This window comes from Pseudophryne corroboree, chromosome 11, assembly GCF_028390025.1.
Source record: "Pseudophryne corroboree isolate aPseCor3 chromosome 11, aPseCor3.hap2, whole genome shotgun sequence".
NCBI lineage: Eukaryota > Metazoa > Chordata > Amphibia > Anura > Myobatrachidae > Pseudophryne > Pseudophryne corroboree.
Genome location: NC_086454.1, coordinates 251,755,561 through 251,779,385, shown reverse-complemented (window position 1 = coordinate 251,779,385; position 23,825 = coordinate 251,755,561). Strand labels below are relative to the sequence as shown.

Sequence of the window (23,825 nt, the reverse complement as noted above, 5' to 3'; positions counted from 1 at the left end):
GTCAGCAAAACTATATAATACTGCTGCTCCCCAGTCCCCACAATTACGCAGTGTGAGCACAGATATATGCAGCACACTGAGCACAGATAACGGATAAGGAGCATTTTTTTCAGGCAGAGAACGGATAAAACTGGTGGTCACTGATCAGCAAAACTCTGCACTGTACTCCTCCTATATTAATAATACAGCTGCTCCCCAGTCCCCACAATTAAGATATAAATATTTGCATCAACAATGAATAAACAGAGAGGACGCCAGCCACGTCTTCTCCCTAACATTTCCAATGCACGAGTGAAAATGGCAGCGACGCACGGCTGCTTATATAGAATCCGAATCTCGCGAGAATCCGACAGCGGGATGATGACGTTCGGGTGCGCTCGGGTTAACCGAGCCATACGGGAGAATCCGAGTATGCCTCGGACCCGTGTAAAATGGGTGAAGTTCGGGGGGGTTCGGTTTCCGAGGAACCGAACCCGCTCATCACTACTGATTATACTGATCACTGATTTTATTGAGCACTGATTTTACTGAGCACTGATTATATTGATCACTGATTATACTGAGCACTGATAATACTACAGAGAACTGACACTGAGCAGCGAGAACAGCACTGGACTATTGTACTGTAGTATACTGGTCACCACAATGCAGCACTGACACTGAGCACAGATATTAAGCACAGATCAGGATAATAGAAGTGACACGGTGCAGCAAGATAATGCTATGGCCTACTGTACTGCACTACTATATACTGGTGGTCACCACAATGCAGCACTGTACTACTATATACTGGTCACCACAATGCAGCACAGATATTGAGCACTGATCAGGATAATAGAACTGAGTCTGACACAGAGCTGCAAGATACAGCAATGGCCTAATGTACTGTACTACTATATACTGGTGGTCACCACAATGCAGCACTGTACTACTATATGCTGGTCACAACAATGCATCAGATATTGAGCACTGGTCAGGATGCTAGAACTGAGTCTGACACGGAGCTGCAAGATACAGCAATGGCCACAATGCAGCATAGATACTATCCCCCATGCTTTTTGCAGTATACATGCTCCCATTGGGCGAAATAATCAGGCGCCATGGCCTGGTCTACCACTGCTATGCAGATGATACACAACTGTACTTGTCCTTTGCTCCGGGCACTGATAACCCAATAGCCACCCTAAATGGCTGTCTAGCTGAACTACAGGAGTGGATGAGCGCCAGTTGGCTGCGACTGAACCCGGATAAAACAGAGGTCCTTTTGATACGACCGCAACATCAAAGGACAAGACTGCAGCATAGCCAACCAACTGGACTTACACTCGGGGATTCAGAATTACAGACCAGTGATCGTGTGCGGAATATTGGCGTTGTCCTGGATGGTCGCTTGACACTTAAACATCAGATATCAGCCACAATCAAATCCTCATTCTTTCACCTGAGGAACATAGCCAGAATCAAGCACTTAATTCCCTCAGATGACATGCCAAAAGTCATACATGCATTTGTATCATCTCGTTTAGACTACTGTAATGCCCTCTACCTTGGTCTACCAGCAAAAGAATTGCAACGCTTACAGCTGGTGCAAAACACAGCTGCCAGGCTATTAACCAACCAGCCCCGTTCTAGCCACATAACACCCATCCTCTACTCCCTTCACTGGCTGCCTGTAAGATGGCGAATCATCTTCAAGATTGGCTTACTGAGTTTCAAAGCATTACATGACCAAGGCCCAAGGTACCTGAAACAGCTCCTGACCCCATACTGCCCCACTCGATTACTGCGATCTGTAGATGAAGGACTTTTAGCAGTACCTAGAATCTACCGTAATTCATCTGGGGGTCGAGCTTTTAGTCATGCGGCTCCAACTCTATGGAACTCACTTCCCCGCACAGTGCGAGAGGCCCCAACTATAGAATCCTTCAAAAGTAGACTCAATACTTTTCTGTTTACTCAAGCATTTCCATAGTGTCCCTTTTAGTATCTTCATGTTTCTGTATTTTATGAAAATGTACTTCATTATTTTCTGTACTATATTATGCTATGTATCTGTTAAGCGCCTTGAGTCCTATTGGAGAAAGAGCGCTATATAAATAAAATTATTATTATTATTATTATTATAGATATTGAGCACTGATCAGGATACTAGAACTGAGTCTGACACAGAGCTGCAACATACAGTAATGGCCTACTGTACTGTACTACTATATACTGGTGGTCACCACAATGCAGCACTGTACTACTATACACTGGTCACAACAATGCAGCAGATATTGAGCACTGGTCAGGAGAATAGAACTGAGTCTGACACGGAGCTGCAAGATACAGCAATGGACTACTGTACTGTACTACTATATACTAGTGATCACCACAATGCAGCACTGTACTACTATATATTGGTCACAACAATGCAGCAGATTTTGAGCACTGGTCAGGATACTAGAACTGAGTCTGACACGGAGCTGCAAGATACAGCAATGGCCTACTGTACTACTATATACTGGTGGTCACCACAATGCAGCACTGGACTATTGTACTATAGTATACTGGTCACCACAATGCAGCACTGGCACTGAGCACAGATATTAAGCACTGATCAGGATAATAGAAGTGACACAGTGCAGCAAGATAATGCTATGGCATACTGTACTGTACTACAATATACTGGTGGTCACCACAATGCAGCACTGTACTACTATATACTGGTCACAACAATGCAGCACAGATATTGAGCACTGATCAGGATACTAGAACTGAATCTGACACGGAGCTGCAAGATACAGCAATGGCCTACTGTACTGTACTACTATATACTGGTGGTCACCACAATGCAGCACTGTACTACTATATACTGGACACAACAATGCAGCAGATATTGAGCACTGGTCAGGAGAATAGAACTGAGTCTGACGTGGAGCTGCAAGATACAGCAATGGACTACTGTACTGTACTACTGTATACTTGTGGTCACCACAATGCAGTACTGTACTACTATATACTGGTCACAACAATGCAGCAGATATTGAGCACTGATCAGGAGAATAAAACTGAGTCTAAAACGGAGCTGCAATATACAGCCATGGCCTACTGTACTGTACTACTATATACTGGTGGTCACCACAATGCAGCACTGTACTACTATATGCTGGTCACAACAATGCAGTAGATATTGAGCACTGATCAGGATACTAGAACTGAGTCTGACATGGAGCTGCAAGATACAGCAACTGACTACTGTACTGTACTACTATATACTGGTGGTCACTACAATGCAGCACTGTATTATTATATACTGGTCACAAAATTGCAGCAGATATTGAGCACTGATCAGGAGAATAGAACTTAGTCTGACACGGAGCTGCAAGATACAGCAATGGCCTACTGTACTGTACTACTGTATACTGGTGGTCACCACAATGCAGCACTGTACTAATATATACTGGTCACAACAATGCAGCAGATATTGAGCACTAATCAGGATACTAGAACGGAGTCTGACACGGCGCTGCAAGATACAGCAATGGCCTACTGTACTGTACTACTATATAATTGTTGTCACCACAATGCAGCACTGTACTACTATATACTGGTCACAACAATGCAGCAGATATTGAGCCCTGATCAGGAGAATAGAACGGAGTCTGACACGGAGCTGCAAGATACAGCAATGGAAATGGACTACTGTACTGTACTATTATATACTGTACTACTATATGCTGTACTACTATATATATATATAAAACACATATACACACATATCTATACATGGATATGCCTAACCCTATCTACTTAAAATTTTATATATATATATATATATATATATATATACATATATACAGACGTGGCACTCACTGTGATTCACACAAAAATCACAAATCCAATTTGGTTACTACATATTTACACACGATGTGTGGAGAACATATATACACACGATATGTGGAGAACAAAAGTCCAAATCCAATGGTAGCGTAAAAAGTATACCAATTGAATTTGAGAGCATAAGAAAGATCCAGAACCAACAATTGCATAGCGTAATTTTTAGTTTGGGTATCACCCCTTGCTTTTATCTAGCATGGCATGTGCATTACAATATTTGCATATCATTCTCTTACAATTGGCTCATGCTGTAACACAGGAGACAGCTATGTAGTGGACAAGTCTCTTGTGAGCTAAACCTGATTATGACATCACATCAATGAAGCAAAGCTGAAACTATTGTATGCCTACAGAGTATAGACTGAGAGAGAAGTGTCTTTTCCTATGGATTGCAGGCTAAAATGGACTTGCATCCCCTACTTTCAAAGGGAGTAACTGTATAGTAAGTGAGATAGATAGACCGATATCATGTAAGCTTCCTGGCCATGACCGACCAGTAGAGGATAACAGAAAAAGGTTTTTAATTGAAATGACTATCTTTTTTGCAAAGTGGTATTGTAGTCTTTGTTTCAGCTGAGACAAAAATAAATCTTTTTATCTGCTTCTTATTTAGGGTTTTATGTTAGCTTGATAACATGTAGCACATAATCTCTGTGGCCAATGACACAGACGCATCTCGAGACCTCACCCTGACATGTTTTTTGGTGTATTTTCAGCTCCAATTTTGCCTGCAGATGCTCCAAGTTAGTCCTCGTTAGTATAGTGGTGAGTATCCCCGCCTGTTACGCGGGAGACTGGGGTTCGATTCCCCGACAGGGAGAAAGTTGCAAGTTTTTATCAGGTTCAGAGATTCATTGCTCAAGGTTATGGAGAATCAAAGTCCGAATCCAATTGTAGCGTGAAAAATATACCACTTGATTTTGAGAGCATAAGAAAGATCCAGAAACACCAATTGCATAGCGTCATTTTTAGTTTGGGTATCACCCTTTGCTTTTATCTAGCATGGCATGTACTGTTTTTGTGCATTACAATATTTGCATATCATCCTCTTAAAATTGGCTCATGCTGTAACACAGGAGACAGATATATAGTGGACAAGTCTCTTGTGAGCTAAACCTGATTATGACATCACATCAATGAAGCAAAGCTGAAACTATTGTATGCCTACAGAGTATAGCCTGAGAGAGAAGTGTCTTTTCCTATGGATTGCAGGCTAAACTGGACTTGCATCCCCTACTTTCAAAGGGAGTAACTGTATAGTAAAGGGGGGTACTCACGGAGCGATATTCTAAGCAATCTGACTAGATTGCTTAGAATATCAGCATGATCGCTCCGTGTGTAGCCCCCTCAGCGATAGCGATGCGCGGCCCCGCACATCGCTATCGCTGCTGCTAGATTGGCCTTCATGCAGGCCAATCTAGCGGGTCGCTCACTTCACCCGCTGGGTGAAGTGAGCAGCCCCCCCGTCTCCCCCGCACGCTCAGCACAGATCGCGCTGTGCTGAGCGGCAGGAGAGATGTGTGCTGAGCGGTTCGCTCAGCACACATCTCTCCTTAATCGGCCCGTGGGTAATGGGCTTAAGTGAGATAGTTAGACCGATATCATGTAAGCTTCCTGGCCATGACCGACCAGTAGAGGATAACAGAAAAAGGTTTTTAATTGATATGACTATCTTTTTTGCAAAGTGGTATTGTAGTCTTTGTTTCAGCTGAGACAAAAATAAATCTTTTTATCTGCTTCTTATTTAGGGTTTTATGTTAGCTTGATAACATGTAGCACATAATCTCTGTGGCCAATGACACAGACGCATCTCGAGACCTCACCCTGACATGTTTTTGGGTGTATTTTCAGCTCCAATTTTGCCTGCAGATGCAACAAGTTAGTCCTCGTTAGTATAGTGGTGAGTATCCCCGCCTGTCACGCGGGAGACCGGGGTTCGATTCCCCGACGGGGAGAACATTAGAGATTCGTTGCTCAAGGTTATGGAGAATCAAAGTCCGAATCCAATTGTAGCGTGAAAAATATACCACTTGATTTTGAGAGCATAAGAAAGATCCAGAAACACCAATTGCATAGCGTCATTTTTAGTTTGGGTATCACCCCTTGCTTTTATCTAGCATGGCATGTACTGTTTTTGTGCATTATAATATTTGCATATCATCCTCTTAAAATTGGCTCATGCTGTAACACATTTCGGACATTTCGGAGCTAAAAAATTGGAAGCCCAATTGCGAAAGAGGTTCTTCTGGATAGGAATGCGAGAATATATATTAAGATGGTGCGCCAGTTGTTCAATTTGCCTATTGCGTAAGCAAGCTTCCGATACTCAGAAAGCTCCTCTTCACCCCATAGTGACTACCCATCCACTGGAACTCGTGGCCCTTGATCATATTAAATTGGAGCCTAGCCGAACGGGATATCAATATGCTCTTACGATCATAGATCATTACTCAAAATTTGCTGTAGCTCTTCCAGTACGTGACCTGTCAGCAAAAACCACTGCCGAACTGCTTTGGAGGGCCTTTGTGCGTCCCTACGGGTACCCAGAGAACATATTAACTGATCAGGGACCCGCTTTTGAGTCACTTCTGTTTCAAGAACTATGTACGCTATACGGGTGTAAGAAGTTGAGAACGACCGCCTATCATCCCCAATGCAATGGGTTATGTGAAAGAATGAATCAGTCGCTGATTAGCATGTTAAGATCCATTCCATCACCGGAGCGTCAGGAATGGCCAACCCTACTCTCAGAGGTCATCTTCCTTTATAATAATACGGAACATAGCTCTACTGGATATACTCCATTTTATTTACTGTTTGGTCGGGAGGGCAAGTTGCCTGCAGATTTGAAATTGGATGTACCTCAAGAAGTTTCTCAAGAAATAATTCCTCGTACGGATTGGGTAAAAGAGCATCAGCAACGCCTAAAGACTGCACAGACAATTGTTAACCGGAGAATGGACCAAGTGCGAGAGCGACAGGCCAAATATTATAATAAGAATGCTTTAGCCGAGCCTCTGAATATAGGTGATTGGGTCCTGAAGAAAAACAATCACCGCCACAGCAAGTTAGATAATCATTGGGAGACAACACCATACCAAATAACAAAAATTCCGCGACCCGAGGTTGCAGTCTATCAGATAACAAAAGACAATGGACATTATTCATTAGTAGTGCATCGTAACCAATTAAAAAAATGCATGCCTCCAGTCTCTAGTGAAAAGAATGATGATGTAGAGGCAGAGAGAGGGAGCACCTTCCCCATATCCATGCCCGACGATTCCTTGAAGGGTATGATGAAGCTATTCTGGCCTGTGTTGGTCCCCGTTTCTCCTGGCATAGTTCCTATTACAAGGAAAATATCATCTGCTGATACTGAAAAAGATAGTGACCATGTCCAGGATTTTCATTTCCCATTGCCTAATGTGATAGTAGATAGTAAAGCTGACGAAAGTATTACTGAATCCAGCACTATACTGAGAAGGTCAGAGAGAAGTACACAGGGCATCCTACCTTCTAGGTATAGATGTTAAATGTGGTCATATATATTATAATCCTCTACCCTACTCATTTTTGTGTTAGGACTATTTAGACCAATAGGACATTAATTATTTGAGGTTATGCGTGAGGACACGCATAGTTAAAGCCGGGATGTGTGTAATACCCTGCACTAGTACAGTAATACCATATGTAGTCGCATATATATTAATTAAATGGCTATGGGAGTGATTAAGTAAAGTTTATGTGGTTTCTTTATTATTAAGGCCACTTAGTGGTAAATGTTGTTAAGAATGCATAATACTCTCATAGAGAGCAAAGACTTATATAACCTATATATATCACCCTCATGGAGGACAATGGTCTGGGCGGAACAGTTAAGAGCTCAGAAAAATTATGGGCTCGTGGCCCCTGGACTTGCCCACTGAAAGAATTATGGGGGAACTCTGAGCGCCACTACAATGAGAGGAGCCGGCGCGTGGGGTGAGCGGGACTGATCCGGGAACCCAGGGGAAGCTGTTAAAAAGGAGGAGAGGAGCGACGGTTGGGGAGTTCTGAGGCAAAGAAGAGAGGAGTACGGACTGCGGGCTGGTGTGTGAGGACGAGCAAAGGAAAAGAGAGAGCCGCGGCGGATGCCCGAGACCCTGCAAGGTTAAAAGATACTTACGTGAGTCCCGTCTCCAGTAAGGTCTGCACGGCTCCGGTAAGCAACCCGCGATAGCGGACATTCAGGAAGAGGCGGGCGGCGGCTGCAGAGCAAGTATAGACCGTCCTCCAAGGGACGCCCTTCGGGAGGCGGCAAAGAGCAGTTCACCAATCTCACTCCGGAGGAGGACTCGGTAACCGTGAGTGACACCTCGGTGAAAGAGAGGAGAGGACGGTAGGCGGTTCCCATCTTCCCATACATGGTGAGGGGTGGGCCGGTATAGAGACTGACACAGCAAGGGCCTTACAGTGAAGGGGTTTTTAGTGCAGTGCTTTGCTAAAGACTGTCCAGCTGTAGACTCACACTGAAGGGGACATATGATATTACATTACCTCATAATTGATGCAGGACTGTTGTATACTCACAAATTGTGAAGAGTTCGAGTTACTAAAGGAGTATTAAGGGCCTACACTAATGTCAATTTCAAGGAAACAGTTAATTGAAGAAAACTGTTATTTTAATAACGCTTAAAGTCAGTCTTACCTCAGATACCACGCAGAAACAGTACTTAACAGGCAGATCACCTCATCATTTGTATCAGATCTAAAGAGACTCCTCTGTTCACTGCAATTAGATAACAAGAGAAGAGTTAATCCACGTTACATTCCCCAATTTACTTAATGCGCATTCTTATAATACTATTTAGCAAAGCTAAGGAGAAACAAGAAAAGTTAACCGCAAGCTTATTGATACAGCATATATTTTTAATCATCATCTGCAGGGATTTGGATTCATTCTGTTTTATCCGATATTTTGAGAAATAGAAACGTCTTACATTACAGGCAGCAACAGAAGTCCACAAAAGTATTTACTTAGTGAGAAAGTTGGGAGAAATAGAAAAAAAACCGGAGTCAGCAAACGGCGCCTTACTCGTCAGGGATTTATTTCAAAGAGACTTCATGTGCACCAACGTAATGGCCAATTATCCCTGCGCAGTTTAGACATTAGAAGGGAGGTGATATACATTGTTATAATTCCTGAAATAGTTAGAGTAATGAAAGTAGAAGGTATTTCACTATATAAGGCTGCTTAAGATTTCAGTTTAAAACAATAATTATATAAATCAAATGTTGGTTTGTTGATATTAATATGCATAATATATTAACCCTTTTTACCCATTTCAAGAGAGAAAAACAACAGCTAAGATCATCGGTTGCTGTCAAATAAATTATCTTTATCTGGTCAGTGTATGATTGACTGATGTTGAGAAACAAATTGTTCAACTAATTGTAAGAATTGATATTTCCGATGTTTTAATGCTCAGTAACTTATCTGTGAACCCTGTGAGTAATAAATGGAAGAGGGTCTTTTCCTTTTCTTGTAAATATATATAATACTGCTGTCTATAGTGTATTACTCGATCTTTACTCCTTGAAGATTAGGACATTGAAGAGTTAAGGTACAGTTGACAAAGAATAACAGTATATTAACACTAAGAACCTATTTAGTATTGAATAGTTACAAGTAGACATTGGGACTTAATGATTAGGGGGTGTATGCACCTACATGGCACTGGGGACACCAAATATGCACTGGCCATACCTCCTCCCCTTCTCAGTATACTCCTGTGAACATTTTACAGCCCCAGGCTCATATGCCCCTTTATCTGACCCTGAGGATTCCCCAAGATGTAAGGAGGGGCTGCAGCAGCTATCTCTTAATATTTTTCACAATCCCTCCATGTCCAACAACAAGAGCAGCTGCATAGAAACCTATGTGGGCTGCTTAATTGTTGGATTTCCTTAGCTTATTCAAAGCATTCTAAAGCTAACACCACTTTTACACGCCGCAGCGCATGGGCAGTTGACCAAAAATTGCCTGTTTACGATTTTTGGTCAACTGCAGGCATCTCTGAAGAGCCCCCTATATCTTGAACAGTCACTCTGAGTGCCAATGCCAATGGCTCCAGAGAGAAGAAAGGCAGACCCAGGGAAAGCATGGTCTTTTTTCTCTCTGTATTGTAACGGAGAGTGATATGTGTCCAGCAGTACATGTATTTGGATTACATAAAGAAATGTTAGGACCCTAGAAAGGGGCACAAAACAGATAGCACCAAGTTAATACTGTATGTCAACAGATTTTTGTCCTAAAGACAGAGGTAATTTATGTGTGATGCGCTCTGTATCATTATGCGTAATCTGCTACTTTATACCATTTCCTTTGCAACAAAAAAACCCAAAACCTAAATAGAGTTTTACTTTTAGTGACTTAAGAGTGTATGTACTGCCTTTGAGAGAAATAAAGTGGATGGAGAAAATGTAGAAGCCAGTCAGCTCCTGTCACTTTTCACATGCAGCCTGTAACATGTCAGGTAGAAGCAGATTGGCCGGGACTATTGTCTCCGTCCATTTATATCTTTTCCCAAGGCTTGGTAAATAGATCCCTCAGTACACTATTAAGCAAAATTCAGATAATGTACTAAAACACAGGAATCACTCCTTGTGGTGATGCTATTAAGTAGTACTAAGTATGAATGGTGTATTGGTTTGCATTATTGTCTCACAGCACTGAGGGGGGGGGGTTGACGCAGTGACTTGCGGTGGGGTGAGGCAGGTGAGGCAGAGCCTTTCCTGTCATACTAACGTTTGTGCCAGAGGTTTGACTGTATAAAGTATATGAAAAAATAGGATTTTAATACCTACCGGTGAATCCTTTTCTCTTAGTCCGTAGAGGATGCTGGGGACTCCGTAAGGACCATGGGGTATAGACGGGATCTGCAGGAGACATGGGCACACTATAAGACTTTGAATGGGTGTGAACTGGCTCCTCCCTCTATGCCCCTCCTCCAGACTCCAGTTAGAAAACTGTGCCCAGGGAGACGGACATTTCAAGGAAAGAATTTATTGTTTAAACACGGTGAGTGTCATACCAGCTCACACCTCAAATATGCCGCAGAACGTGGTATTCAATAGAACACCAGCCAACGGCATGAAAAGTACACCGCCATATGCTGAGAAAATATGTAACACAACTTGTGTGTCAACCCAACCACTAAGAAGATACCGCACGCCATGGCATGAACAACGTCAGCAACAGCCTGACTAAAAGAAACACTACCAGAGTGTAACCATAACCAAAAGCTGCATATACAGTATGCACTGGGATGGGTGCCCAGCATCCTCTACGGACTAAGAGAAAATGATTTACCGGTAGGTATTAAAATCCTTTTTTCTCATACGTCCTAGAGGATGCTGGGGACTCCGTAAGGACGATGGGGTTTATACCAAAGCTCCAGACCGGGCGGGAGAGTGCGGACGACTCTGTAGCACCGATTGAGCAAACATAAGGTCCTCTTCAGCCAGGGTATCAAACATGTATGACTTAGCAAAAGTGTTTGAACCCGACCAAGTAACTGCTCGGCAAAGTTGAACCGCCGAAACTCCTCGGGCAGACGCCCCAGGAGTACCCATCTTCCTAGTAGAATGGGTCTCTACCGACATCGGTAACGGCAATCCAGCCGTAGAACCAGTATGTCAAATCGTATCACCGATACAGCGTGTAGCAGACTGGATAGAAACAGGCACCCTAAATGTGCAGGGAGCCAACCGGACAAACAGAGCCTCTATTTCCCCAATCCGGCCCAATCACACTACATAAACATTCAAAGCCCTGACTACCTCGAGAGACTTTGAATCAGCCAATGCTTAAGTAACCACAGGCATAAAATAGGCAGGGTCCTGTGAAACACAGAAAACACTTTTAGACAGAACTATTTTCCTAGTTCTCAATTTCGCTCTAACCACATGGAAGATCAAATAGGGGCTCTCGTGAGACAAAGCAGCCACTTCTGACACGCGCTTTGCAGGCACCAAGGCCAATAACATGACCACTGTCCAAGAGAGAAATTTCAACACAACCTTTCATAAAGGTGACAACCATTGTGACAATAAGAAACTGCAACACCACGTTAAGGACCCACGCTGCCAGTGGAGGCACAAACAGAGGGTGGATGTGCAGCACTCCTTTCACAAAAGTCTGGACTTCCGGAAAGGTGTCCGATTCTTTTTTTAAAGAAAATGTATAAGGCCGAAAATTGTACAAAAATGAAGCCTAACTTTAGGCCTGCATCCACACCTGCTTGCAAAGAATGGAGAAGAACGACCTAGCTGAAATTTTTCCGTAGGAGCCTTCCAGGATTCACACCAAGACACCTACTCCCTCCAAAAATGGAGGTAAAGCTTCACCGTTACTCCCTTCCTAGCTTGAAGCAAAGCGGAAATGACATCACCAGAAATACCCTCTCGGGCTAGGATATGGCGCACAAACACCCAGCCGTCAACTGCAGCTGCGGTAAGTCTTGATACACGGCCGGTCCCTGCTGCAACAGGTCCTCACGTAGGAGAAAAAAGGCTACGGATCTTCCATGATCAAGTCTTGAAGATCTGGATACCAAGCTATCCTTGACTAGACCGGAACAATGAGTATCGCCTGAACCCTTTGTTCTTTGTATTTGTATCACCTTCGGAAAGAGTGAAAGTGGAGGGGACACATAGACCGACTGAAAACACCCAAGGTGACACAAGGGCGGCCACAGCTACAGCTTGAGTGTCCCTTGACCTGGACCACTATCCTTGAGGTCTCTCATTGAGGCGAGACACCATCCTGTCCAATAGAGGCACTCCTCAAAGACTTGTCACTTCTGTGAAAACTTCTCGATGACGACTACATTTCTCCCGGATGGAGATCGCAGCTGCAGAGGAAAACTATTTCTCCATCGGCTACATCCGGACCGAAGACTGCTAATATAGCGTGTTCCTGGCCTTCCGCTCAGCGGCAACCTTATGCGGCTTCTGCTATTGCGTCGCCGCTCATTGTTCCGCCCTAGCGGCTTACTTACGCCACTGCCGTTAAGTCGTCCGACAGAACTAAAACGGGCAGATCTCGAAGAAGATATTCGTTGAAAATAGCTAGAAAATTCAAGAATGCCTATTGCCAACAAGCTTCCCAGCTTGACCTTTTTCCCCCTGGAAATTCTTCCCTTGGAAAGACTGCTCCGCTGGAGACCTGCATGTATGGACACCATGATCTAAACCTGGATCGCGAACCTTCGACCCTCTAAGAGGTGAGAATGCAGACACCACAGGAGCGATATCTCTGTTCTTAGGATTATTTTCCGGTGCATGTGCAGGTGAGAACCAGACCACATGTCCAACTGGTCCCGTGAAACCTTGTCATTTGACCTGCTCACCGAAAAGGTGTCGTAGGCCGCAACCACCTTCTTAAGCAACGGAACATATTGACGGCTTGTCACTGCAAATCTGATCCGACTCTGGATCCTCAGATCTCCTTCCGCAAGAAAAAACAAACTATGAACAGTTCAGTAACTAATCTTATACCCACCACAGACATCTGCGTTGTTGGGATCAACAGTGATTCTCTGTGTTGAAGAACTGTCAGAGAGAAACCACGATTTGCACCACTTGTTTCTGGACCTCGCCGTAGTCAGGAGAGCGTCTCAGTACATAACAATAATGGCTCTTACTATCGAAGGAAACCCATCATCCTGCCATCACTTCGGTGAAATGGCAAAGACAATTCTGGATAGCAAAACCAGGTAAGCTTAATGCGGATGAAACCGCCCTTAAATTCTAATTATACGTGTTGGAAATCCCAGGCCTGAGAGATTCCACTTTGCAGGTCAACCTCTTAAGTAGAAGACCCTTTTTTTTTTTTTTTTACGACAGGGACAGCAGGACAAAGTCCTGATCCCGACGCAACTCTGGTATGGCGTCGCATACTACCTCCCCCTCGAGAGGAGAAACGGTAAGATCTATCTGAAAAAACCAAGCGGGGTATCTGTTATGCACACCAGTGCCAGCAGGAATGTACTGGTGTCTGAACGGTGAGGGATGCAAAACAAATGAACTCACAGACAGACTGGGGAATATGACATTATATATATACAGAAGGTGATAGGGTAACAAAATAAACACAAAGTGAACAGAGAAGCCCAAAGGCTAAGAAACTGGGTGTCTCCCTAATATTAGGAATGCTCAGATGGAAAGAAGCAAGATGTAGTGATTTAATACGTAGAGAACCCGAAATGCTGTTGCTAAGGGCAACAGCAAAACCCTAAAGGGTTACCAATGGGTGTGGCAGTAAACTCCTTGGTCAGAGATGGAATAATAGACACAAGGAGAGTCTCCACAATCCTAGTCCTCACTTGCAGTGCACTGGTTCAGCTTACTGCCACTAAACTGACAACTGAACACATTGCACAGTGAGAAAGGATTTTGGCAGACAAGTCTGAGAATACAGCCGCAAACTTGCTAGGTTCACAGAGTAGCAAAAGAACCCCAGCAGGTTAAACGACTGACTCCAGTCTTACTGCTAGGTCTGGTTTGGCAGAGTGTAATACCAAATCCCAAGGCCTATTTGCAGTAAGCAACAAACAAATACAAAGTTTACACAGTACTAGCTAGCTTTCAGGCACTGACTAACCAACAAAGATTCAGCAGCATCTGCCTAACCTGAGAAGAGGGTTTATATAGCAGGTGCTGTCCACGCCCCACTCAGACCTCACAGACTGTGAGCACAAAAACCAGCACCGGATCCCCTGCTGTGCACAGAGCCTGTAACCACTGCACAGCAAAAGACCCGAACCGGAGTATCAGCTACGCTCAGGTTACTCCACTAGCACTTGCCTCCCGGTTGCCATGACGACGTGGCAGCACAGAGCAGGAGACCCTAACAGTACCCCCCCTCTGACGAGGGGTCAAAGAACCCCTACCACTGGGTTTATCGGGGAACTGCGAGAAGAAAGAGCTTATCAGTCTGGGGGCATGAAGATCACAACTGCGCACCCACGACCGCTCCTCCGGGCCATACCCCTTCCAGTGCACCAAAAATGACAGCCGACCCCGAACCATCTTGGAGTCAAGAATCCTTTCAACAACAAACTCCCTCTGGCCACGTATTAGAAGAGGGGAAGGTCTTCCACTGGAAGAAGGATTACTAATCGCCCGTTTTAAAAGGGAACAATGAAATGTTTTATTGATACCCAAAGAACGGGGTAGATCTAACTGAAATGCCACCGGATTGATAACCCTAGTGATCTTATAAGGACCGATGAACCGGGGGCCTAACTTATGAGATGGCTGTCTCAACTTCAAATTCTTGGTAGACAACCAGACGAAGTCCCCTAATTTGAAGCTGCAGGGTCTTTTCCGCTTATCAAAAACCCTTTTGGTCACTAATGACACAGACACAAGGGCTTTCTTCACTTTCCTCCAAATACCTCTAAGGACCGAAACCACAGAGGAACCACCAGGCGTGGAGTCCAGGGGGTCAAAAGAATTGGCCTTATGATGATGCCCATACACACAAAGGAAGGGAGAGATCCCTGTAGCAGAGTGAGCCGCGTTGTTATAGGCAAACTCCGCCATGGACAGATGAGCCACCCAGTCAGTCTGACACTTGGAGACATAACACCTGAGGAACTGCTCCAAGGACTGGTTCACCCTTTCAGTCTGCCCATTAGACTGCGGATGGTAGCCTGACGACAAGCTGACAGAAATATGGAGATCGGAACAAAATGCCCTCCAGAATTTGGCCACAAACTGGGATCCGCGGTCAGAGACCACATCAAGTGGAAACCCGTGGAGGTGCACAACATGCAGCATAAATAATTCAGACAGGCGTCTGGCCGATGGCAGCCCAACCAATGGAACGAAGTGCGCCATCTTCGAAAACCTGTCAACGACAACCCAGATGGCTGTCATCCCAGAGGATTTGGGCAAGTCCACCACAAAATCCATTGAAATGTGGGTCCATGGCTTAGATGGAATAGAGAGTGGATGTAATGGGCCAACAGGAACCCCTCTAGGAGTCTTATTTCGGGCACAGATGTCACATGCCCGAACCCACTGATCCACATCCCTAGCCACCGAGGGCCACCACACCGCCCTAGATAGCAACTCCCGAGTTCTGGCAATACCCGGTTGACCTGCCGACTTCTTGGCATGGAATTCCAGGAACACTCGCTGTCTTAACCTAGGAGGCACAAACAAAAGACCTACCGGAAGGTCTGGAGGAGCCTGCTCCTGTGCTCTAAGGACTAATGACAAGAGGTCCTGGGTAATGCCCACTTTAATACATGATGGGGACACAATGGGCAATGGCTCCTCGTGGTCTCCTGGATTGGAGCAAAACTCCGCGAGAGCGCATCAGCCTTGATGTTTTTTGACCCAGGGCGATATGTTATCAAAAAATGAAAGCGAGCAAAAAACAAAGCCCATCGTGCCTGCCTGACATTGAGGTGCTTCACTGACTCTAAATATGCCAAATTCTTATGGTCGGTGAGAATTGAGACCACAAACTTAGCCCCCTCAAGCCAGTGTCTCCACTCCTCGAGTGCATCCTTAATAGCCAACAATTCCCGGTTACCCACGTCATAATTCATCTCGGCAGGCGAAAATTTACGGGAAAAGTAAGCACAGGGATGAAGGCGATTATCAGACACCCCCATCTGAGAGAGCACTGCCCCAATACCCATCTCAGAGGCATCCACCTCCACCACAAAAGGACGCTCTGGATCTGGGTGTCGCAGCACCTTGGCCAAGACAAATGCCCTTTTGAGACGGGCAAAAGCCGCTTTGGCCTCACAAGACCAGTGAGCAACATCCGCCCCTTTCTTAGTGAGTGCCACCAAGGGCGCCACTATAGACGAAAATCCAGCGATAAATCGTCTATAAAAATTTGCAAAGCCCAGAAAACGCTGAAGCGCCTTCAAACTAGTGGGCTGCACCCAATCCAGGGCTGCCTGTACCTTGGAACCCTCCATTTGGAAACCTTCTGGGGAGATAATATATCCTAGAAATGTGATTTGCTGAACTTCAAATTCGCACTTCTCCAGCTTCGCCCCAAGCCGGTGGTCTCTGAGTTTCTGGAGGACTAAGCGTACATGCTTCCGATGTTCCTCCAGGGAATGGGAGAAGATTAGGATGTCATCTAAGTATACAACTAAGAATCTATCCAAATATTCCCTGAGCACATCGTTCATGAAGTCCTGGAAGACTGCCGGGGCATTACAGAGCCCAAAAGGCATCACCAAATATTCATAATGCCCTGAGCGGGTATTAAAGGGCAGTCTTCCATTCATCCCCCTCTCTTATTCGGATTAGATTGTACGCACCGCGTAGGTCAATCTTAGAAAAAATGGTGGCAGTACGAAGCTGGTCAAACAAGACCGAAATGAGAGGCAGTGGGTATGAGTTTTTAATCGTGATACGGTTCAATTCCCTGAAGTCGATGCAGGGTCGCAACGAACCGTCCTTTTTACCCACGAAGAAGAACCCCGACCCAACTGGAGACTGTGAAGGTCTGATAAATCCCTTAGCCAAGTTCTCCTGAATGTACTCTGCCATAGCCTGAGTCTCAGGACGTGACAGGGAGTACAACCTACTCTTGGGAAGCTTAGCATTCGGCAACAAATCAATGGCACAGTCATAGGGGCGATGGGGAGGTAGTACCTCTGCAACTCTTTTGGAGAACACGTCCGCAAAATCTGCATAACATCCTGGCAATCCTGGCAAATTTAGCTGCGAAAGCCTGACTGGAAGGCTCAAGCAACTCCTGAAACAATCAGTACCCCAACTAAGAATCTCTCCAGAGACCCAGTCAAATTGAGGATTGTGGGCCCTTAACCAGGGTAACCCCAACACCAATGGGGCAAAAGTACAGACAGTCACATAAAAGGACAATTTTTCAGAGTGTGTGGCTCCAATAGACAAAGAAATCTGGCTAGTGCAAGAGGTTATTTTACCCTGGGATAATGGTTCCCCGTTTAACCCACAAATCTCAATTTCCGATGCCAAGGGTACTAAGGGAACAGAGTGTTTCAGGGCGAATTGGCGGTCCATAAAAACCCCGTCGGCCCCACTGTCCACAAACGCCTCAGTCTTGACAGTTTGACCGAGGATCTTCAAGGTCACCGGAATGATAAAAGTCTTCTTGGGAAATTCTGACTTCTGGCCTGACAGGATATTTCCCATCACCCTTAGGCCCTGAAGTTTTCCGGCTTTTCTGGGCATGATACTACCACATGACCTTTATTCCTACAGTACAAACATAACCCCTGCTGTCTCCTCCGCGTCTTCTCACGCGAGGAGAGGCGGGTAGCCCCAATCTGCATAGGCTCCTCGGAAAATTCCTCAGAGTCTGAGGTTCCCTTGGGAAAGAAGGAAACCTCGGTCTCCCTTTCAAGCCTGCGCTCTCTCAGCCGTCTATCCACCCGAATGGATAACTGCATGAGCTGATCCAAGCTATCAGGCAAGGGATATTGTACCAGTTGGTCTTTTAACTGGTTAGAAAGACCTCTTCGGTACTGGTGTCTCAGGGCTGGGTCATTCCACTGGGTATCATGGGCCAACCTCCGAAACTCCGTACAATAAACCTCAACTGGCCTTCGCCCTTGCTTAAGGATCGAAATCTGAGCCTCGGCTGAGGCCGTCTTGTCAGGGTCATCATACAACATGCCCAGTGCCAGAAAAAAGCATCAACACTTTTAAGCGACGGACAGTCAGGCTGCAACCCATATGCCCAGACCTGTGGGTCTCCTTGTAGCAAGGAAATCACTATGCCCACCCGCTGAATCTCCGACCCAGAAGACTGAGGCCTAAGCTGAAAATATAGCTTGCAGCTCTCCTTGAAACAAAAGAACTGCGAGCGATCTCCAGAAAAATGATCCGGGAGATTTACTTTCGGCTCCTTAACCCCTGAAGGTACTGCTGCTGCGGGAGCTCCGCCAGCGGCCTGCAAGGTGTGCATTTTAATAGACAAATCATTAAATTGTCGAGTCAGGACCTGCACCTGATCGACCACCTGTTGCAAAGTATTTTGAGGGGTATGCTCCATATTCCCACAAAATTTCAACAGGAGTATTAGGCTGCTGAATATGTTATGCACACCAGTGCCAGCAGGAAAGTACTGGTGTCTGAACGGTGAGGGATGCAAAACAAATGAACTCACAGACAGACTGGGGAATATGACATTATATACACAGAAGGTGATAGGGTAACAAAATAAACACAAAGTGAACAGAGAAGCCCAAAGGCTAAGAAACTGGGTGTCTCCCTAATATTAGGAATGCTCAGATGGAAAGAAGCAAGATGTAGTGATTTAATACGTAGAGAACCCGAAATGCTGTTGCTAAGGGCAACAGCAAAACCCTAAAGGGTTACCAACGGGTGTGGCAGTAAACTCCTTGGTCAGAGATGGAATAATAGACACAAGGAGAGTCTCCACAATCCTAGTCCTCACTTGCAGTGCACTGGTTCAGCTTACTGCCACTAAACTGACACCTGAACACCTTGCACAGTGAGAAAGGATTTTGGCAGGCAAGTCTGAGAATACAGCCGCAAACTTGCTAGGTTCACAGAGTAGCAAAAGAACCCCAGCAGGTTAAACGACTGACTCCAGTCTTACTGCTAGGTCTGGATTGGCAGAGTGTAATACCAAATCCCAAGGCCTATTTGCAGTAAGCAACAAACAAATACAAAGTTTACACAGTACTAGCTAGCTTTCAGGAACTGACTAACCAACAAAGATTCAGCAGCATCTGCCTAACCTGAGAAGAGGGTTTATATAGCAGGTGCTGTCCACGCCCCACTCAGACCTCACAGACTGTGAGCACAAAAACCAGCACCGGATCCCCTGCCGTGCACAGAGCCTGTAACCACTGCACAGCAAAAGACCCGAACCGGAGTATCAGCTACACTCAGGTTACTCCGCTAGCACTTGTCTCCCGGTTGCCATGACGACGTGGTATCACAGAGCAGGAGACCCTAACAGTATCATCTGGAACTCCAGTATGTCCCACCTTTGGATTCTATTTGTAACTCACTGGTCCAAGTCCATACCAGGACTGACTGAAGAGCACCAGACGAGTTCCCACCGGAATGGGCTCCAGCAAGATAGACCCAGCGACATGTGTAGGATGTGGTAGAAATAGAAGATGATAACTGCTTTTGCAACCTTGAAAAGGCTGCAGACCTCTTACCTTTCCACCTTCCACTATCTGCAAAGAAAGGGAAAAAACGAACGGTATCCAATCTGTTAAAATGACTGCATCCCACAAAAGAATGCGTCATCAAACGTTGTGAGGGAACCTATCTCAAGAAGGTAGACGTACCAGTGGTATCTGCCGAGAGTAACCTATCCCAGGCATCCCCAACCCCCGGTTACACCTTCATAGGGAAGACACTCCAGTATCCCTTGGAGTCTACTTCAGCATTCCCTTGGTGAATCCACAACGCCCTCCCAGCCGAGAGAGCCATGGAAGTAGTTTGTGCACCCAAGAGTCCCATCCCTCTTGTAGTCTCACGGCAGCCTGCCGCTATGTTATAGAGAAGACCCAACCTAAGAAACGTCCGCTCTCTCTCTAGGGTAATTCTATCGGATGCCAAGGTAACCGAACATTTCTGAATACAAGCACTCCACCATGCGTATGCAATGCAAAAATCATCAAAGCATATACTGTAAGTAAAATATCACTTAGCTTCCTGTATACGATCCATTGTGACAGGGCCCCGTGCAGACCAGGGGTCGACCTTCATTTTAATCTGTCCGCGGCGGGCCAAGAATAAACACTCGGACTCCTCATGAGGATCTGAGACCATCTTGTCACGGCTGACCTAGAGCTTTATCAACAGAGCGACCAGTACATGAGAAGGAATAACTTTACTTCAGCATTCATTAGAACTTGTAATATGAATATACATATTTTAATACACATATACACACATATCCTATATATATACTGTATATCATACATATAAGTATTTTGTCCAGAGCCGTAGGGTCCCTAGTGACATTAATGTGTGCTGAATGTGTACGACCATGTACTGAATGCCCAAGTTGTGGATCTAACCAGAAAACCTTATGGTCGTCTAAAAACATAGTATTCGCCGACAACAGGGAGTAGTTTCTAGGTAAAAATAACATTCTTGCGACCCTAAGGGGTTCGAGGGAAGTATATACACAAAAATTTAATATCATTCCCCCACAAATAAAACCACGTCTGTGCTAGAGCTACAGGCCTATGGAACCGTACCCTATAGAGGCATAGGTGATTTACTTCATGTTAATTTACACCCAGTAATAACAGTTGGCGCAGACAGGTCACCCACATACTACTGTGTCACCCATACAGTGTATACTTTTAGAAAAGCATACAACTACCGACCTGCTGACACTTGATCTACTGACCCAAGTACCATCAGGAGTCGGCAATGCCGACAGAGGGATTCCCATAGCCATTTTGTGGCAGAGCACTCACACATGTCGACACATGTGTACTATAAAGCTATAATGGGTATATCTGACAGGGAAAACACAGAACACAATTACAACTCATTAACTAACACGCACATTATAGTATATAGGGGGTCATTCCGAGTTGTTCGCTCGTTCCCGATTTTCGCAACGGAGCGATTAAGGCGAAAATGCGCATGCGCATGGAACGCAGTGCGCATGCGCTAAGTATTTTAGCCCAAAACTTAGTAGATTTACTCACGTCCGAACAAAGAATTTCCATCGTTGAAGTGATCGGAATGTAATTGACAGGAAGTGGGTGTTTCTGTGCGGAAACTGACCGTTTTCTGGGAGTGTGCGGAAAAACGCAGGCGTGCCAGGATAAAACGCGGGAGTGTCTGGAGAAACGGGAGAGTGGCTGGCCGAACGCAGGGCGTGTTTGTGACGTCAAACCAGGAACGAAACGGACTGAGCTGATCGCAGTGTAGGAGTAAGTCTCGAGCTACTCAGAAACTGCTAAGAAATTTATATTCGCAATTCTGCTAATCTTTCGTTCGCAATTCTGCTAAGCGAAGATACGCTCCCAGAGGGCGGTGGCCTAGCGTGTGCAATGCTGCTAAAATCTGCTTGCGGGCGAACAACTCGGAATGACCCCCATAGTGCTATATTTTGCTATTTTACACTAAAATCACCGTGCCCCCCATCGTTTTTCACTGTTAGCTGCCTATCAGTGCTTTTGGCGGGGACATGAGGAGAAAATGGCGCTGTAACGAGTTGTGAGGGATAAGCCCCGTCCCCTCTCGGCGCGTTTCAGCCCCGCTAATATTTTTTATGCCTATGCACTGTATACATCTTTTGCCAGTGTTAGGAAGAGATATATTGCTGCCCAGGGTGCCCCCCTGCGCCCTGCACCCTTGTTGTGCCGCTTGTGAGTGGTAGCTAGGGCGCGCAGCGCAACCGCTGCACTGTACCTCCGAGTCTTGAAGTCTTCTGCCGTCACTGAAGTCTTCTTTTCTTCCAATACTCACCCGGCTTCTTTCTTCTGGCTTCTGTGAGGGGGCTGACGGCGCGGCTCCGGGAACAAGCACCAAGTGATCAAACCCTCTGGAGCTAATGGTGTCCAGTAGCCTAAGAAGCAGAGCCTTTAACTCACAGAAGAAGGTCTAACTTCTCTCCCCTCAGTCCCACGAAGCAGAGAGCCTATAGCCAGCAGGTCTCTCTGAAAATAAAAAACCTAGCATAAAGTCTTTCCAGAGAAACTCAGTAGAGCTCCCCTAGTGTGTGACCAGTCTCTCCTGGGCACAGAATCTAACTGGAGTCTGGAGGAGGGGCATAGAGGGAGGAGCCAGTTCACACCCATTCAAAGTCTTATAGAGTGCCCATGTCTCCTGTGGATCCCGTCTATACCCGATGGTCCTTACGGAGTCCCCAGCATCCTCTAGGACGTATGAGAAATACAAATAATTTGTTTTAAATATCTTCTTTGTATTATTCTAATCATTTTTATAGCCAAAGCTCTGGAGTAAAAAGTCTATGGCAGGTGAGACAGTGCACATCTCTGATCAAAACTCAACAAATTTCCAGGAGTTCATACTGCTGCACCTGTGTATAATGCCCAGATGTACCCTTTGGCTCATATATTGCATGTAAATCAGTCTCTGGGGCTAGCCAGTGCCTCCTGAGCCATTTAGCTCACCGCACGTCCCTGGGTTGACGCACTGGACTACACTGCCGTGCATTGGGCTATGGCAGTGGGCGGAATGAAAACACGGGGGTGCGGCTACATGGCACTCACTGCCAGGCAGCACAGCAACATGGAGGACAGGGAGAGAGGACTATGAGCTACTAAAGTACATACAGTGTACCCTGTCTGCAATGTGGGGGGTGGGGGGGGCACTATATAGTCTGTCTGTATGTATGTGTGTCTGTGACTGAATTTGTGTATGTGTGTAACTATGTATGTATGTATATAAATATCTACTGTATTTATGTGTGTATTAGTGTGTAACTATGTAAGTATGTGACGGTATTTGTTGTATATACTGCATGTGTGACTACTGTATATCATATGTATGTGTTTTGTGTGTGACTATGTATGTAAGTGTATATGTGTGTGCCAAATGGCAGGATCAGATATACTAATGGCACATGTGGTTTGACTGCATTCCCCATATAAAATTAGAAATATATTTATTAGCACAAGTCCACATTTCCATATTCTATTTGCATTCCCCATATGCCCTGAATAGACTGTGTTTTCTATAGGGGTATGACTGTGTGGCGTAATGTGAATAAGAGACACTACTGTGTGTTGTAATGTGAGTAATGGACACTACTGTGCGATGTAATGTGATACTGTGTGGCGTAATTTGAATTGGAAGTACTGTTGTGTGGCCATGCCCCTTCCCCACAAGGCCACATTCCTTTTTTGACACGCTTCCCTTATTTCAAATATGTACGTGTGTGTGTGTGTGTGTGTGTGTGTGTGTGT

General features: G+C 45.3%; 1 non-coding gene across 1 annotated transcript; it reads left to right on the top strand.

Annotated features, from left to right (window-relative positions):
* The first annotated feature begins 5,762 nt into the window (after positions 1-5,762).
* Positions 5,763-5,834, top strand: TRNAD-GUC (transfer RNA aspartic acid (anticodon GUC)). The gene has a single exon. It is a non-coding gene; the product is annotated as a tRNA-Asp (tRNA).
* Positions 5,835-23,825: the final 17,991 nt, after the last annotated feature.